Raw genomic sequence first — 3,381 nt, 5'->3', positions numbered from 1 at the left:
GATTCCCTTACACATGAGGTTAAGAAGCCCAGTCCAAGTGTGTCTCTAAGAACTACTCTTACCTGAGGATCCCACATCCCAAATCCATCTGTTTGGAACTGGTAACAGATTATCTTATCTGGACATCTGGAAGGGCAGACACCATAGTGGCCAAATATACAACCATAAATTGTAATCCAGAAATGGTCACTAGGCCATTACTGAGGCCAACCCTTATTTTATGAATGAAACAACTGAAACCTAAAGCAGTAGGATGATTTTTTCTATACCACATACTAACTTAATCACGTTTTAAAATTCAGCTCTTTAGCATTTGCTGCACTGCATTATACTCTCTGCCACATTTTTCCTGTAAACAAACTACCAGAGAAGATTCATTTCTGAAATAAAACCCTTCCACTGGCAACATTTTAGGGAACATGAAAACATTTAAATAATAAAACACCACGAAAGCCCACACTAATGTGGCCTTATTTACACAAGAGCAATGGCCAATACAGGACAATCCCTTGCTGCTGTCCTTTATTTCTAACTGTACTAGAACACCTATCATGCTGTATATAATACTCTTTCCATTTTCCCACCCTTGGCTGCTAGCTCATCAAGGGCATGTCTTATTAATTCGTAAAACCCTGGCATTCAATACATGTGTGGTGCATAAATGAATGGATAGATACCTGCATGAATGCATGAAAAGTCTGAGGAGCAAGACTGCATATGGAGATAGATCCATGCTGTGAGGACCAGTAAAAGCCAGACTTAAGTTCTTGTATTTGATGTACCGAGATATAGAACATCACTGAGGTTTTGAAATAATGAAGAGATTTGATGAAAGTAATGTTTAAGAACAAATCTGGCGATCATATGGAAAGTAGATTGAGAGGACATAGATAGTATCAGGAAGGCTACATGGCTCAAACTCTACTAGAACACATCCAGTCTGAAGACAGGGATTACAAAGAAACAAAAACAGTCAAGTCTAAGAATGCTACTATTGCATAATACGTGAAAGATGTCAAAGTGCTAAAAACCATTTTCTGACTCACATCTTTAAAAACACAACTCAGAAATCACTTTCTCACAGGGGCAATCCATGGTCTCAGGCAGAGCTTCTCCACTGATATACCAGAGATCAGTTCCAAGTATGTCTAGCACTTCAGCCCTTGGGTCCCCTGAGGAGCCGAGGGTGGAGAGAGACCTATGGCCAGTCGCTTCTGACTATAAGAAGTCTTGACCATTTACCTCTATAGGCTATACAAATTTCTCACCTCTATGAATGCATGACATGAAAATTTTCAAAAGCACAATCAAGCCCAATTATTTTCCCCTCTATTGTCATTTAACTCCTGATGTAATGAATTATTCAAACAGTACCACTTTAGGCAAAGAATGAAATAGATTTGAAAAGATTACCTCTACCTGTAGCATATTCCAGTCCAATAAATGTCAGTGGAGCAAGGTATCACAGTCGGAATTGGATACAACTTGGTGTTCAACAACGCAGAACCAACCTGCGTGGCTGTTTGAACACCTCGTCATAATTTCTCTGTCCTGAGAATATGTCTTTTTTTTTTTCCTTTTCCATTATGGAGGTACATATAAAATAATGCGTTGGAATATAGGAGGTTATATTATAATGTTTACTTATTACTTCATTATGTTGTGGCTTTTTAAATTGTATTTTTAAGTTTTAGAACAGTATTTAGTATTACATATAAAAACTTCATAAGTAAACATAAATATCCAAAAACAGAGAGGTCCTGAAAAGTTTTTACTGCTGAAATATGCAATCAAAATTTTGAGAACTGTTGACTTACATTCTTTCTCCCATAGATACTGTGTGAGTTTCCCCAAGGAGTTCCCAGGAGAGGAAAGATAAAACTGACCAGAAATGGCTCAGACTGAAGCAAATACAAATTTCATTTTGCTTCTTTAGTCCAATGAGTTCACATCTACAAATGATTGCTGTCGTTTACCAAAGATACTTTCACCCAATGATACACATTTACTGTCTATACTTATAATATGTCCCCTCATTTATTGCATACACTATTTTTACCACATACAAATATTACATCATTAATTTGGGAGTACCTATTTCACTTGGGCCCTTGATGCTTCCAGCTTGCTTTTAAATCTCCACTTTCTTTTCCCTCTTTGGTGCTAGAGATATTATTATTGCAATTTCCTCTTTTTCTGCCGTCTTAATATTTGCTATATAATTTTCTAACCTTTTTCAGCACTAACTATATAGAAGAAACTGCTGAGTGCTCTGACTCAATGTCATTTGGTTCTCCCCACCACAGATGTAGTGCTATGATGCGCTGTTGGTTATCCACTTTTTATAAAGAGAATTGAGGCTGAGAGAGGCTTAGTAACTGCCCATATTCATACAAATAGCAAGTAGCAGAGTAGAGAAATAAACAAAGTCTTTGTTTGAATTATATAAATATTACTGTGAACAACCTCAATTCTCTTGGAAACATTGAGAATTTAATATAGTAGGTGATGGAAATCCCAAAAAGGAATATGTTTGGGACTCTTTGCCAAATTAGGGGATAAATAACTTGTATTTGGTTAAGGACAAAGGGAGATTACTTAGTGAAGGCCTGTGGAGCAGTGTGGACAAAGAATCAGAAGGCCAAAGGAGAACCAGTAACAGCAGCAACTGACAGTTATAAGGCAGACAGACAAATTATAAAAAACATTCATGATAATATTTCACAAGGTGTGTCGGGAAAGAAGAGGTAGATGGAAGGAGAAAGATATCATCTCTTCTCCCCCCCCACCACGCCCACCCCACTGAAGTCTAGAAGCACCCCTGGAACAAGCCTCCTGAAGCTTAGCTCACTTCTCTGGGTGAGGCTTCTGGAATGATCTGGTCCCCAGGCGAAACCCAGCAGACTACAGGCTGACCAGCAGGGACTGGGACGGACCATATTTCCTCTTATTCAGGAAGAAGTTAAGATACTACCTAAAGTTCTTGAATCCATAAATAAATATTCAGGTTATTTTAAAATTTATAGGTAATAATCAGCAGACTATGTTTAAAAAAGACATTGGGAAGAGAGATGACTGCAGGCGATGGTATGAGTATTTTTCACAATTAATAAATATAGCTAAAGAATGATAAATAAAGAATTAATGGCTTAAATACCTAACTTGGAGTTACTGAGTTTACAGTTAAGAGTACTAAAATAGAAATAGTCAAAGAAGTTTCCTCTAAGGAAGAAAAATTGTGACTTTTCATTGTAGCTTTCTATATGTTTGTGTTTATATATATATATAACTTACTGTGATTGCTTTGATTATAATTTGAAATATCTCTTAAACAATGGATTTTACTTACCTTTGAATTTGTCTCAGTATCTACATTACTTA

General features: G+C 36.7%; 1 non-coding gene across 1 annotated transcript; it reads right to left on the bottom strand.

Annotated features, from left to right (window-relative positions):
* Window positions 1–2,803: 2,803 nt before the first annotated feature.
* Window positions 2,804–2,938, bottom strand: LOC114212995 (small nucleolar RNA SNORA52). Its single transcript, XR_003610097.1, has one exon. It is a non-coding gene; the product is annotated as a small nucleolar RNA SNORA52 (small nucleolar RNA).
* Between the last annotated feature and the right edge of the window lie 443 nt (window positions 2,939–3,381).

This window comes from Eumetopias jubatus, unplaced genomic scaffold (genome assembly GCF_037043125.1).
Source record: "Eumetopias jubatus isolate StellerSeaLion01/CBP00866 unplaced genomic scaffold, mEumJub1_p1.0 scaffold_3, whole genome shotgun sequence".
Taxonomy (NCBI): Eukaryota; Metazoa; Chordata; class Mammalia; order Carnivora; family Otariidae; genus Eumetopias; species Eumetopias jubatus.
This window is presented reverse-complemented; position numbering and strand designations above follow the sequence as displayed.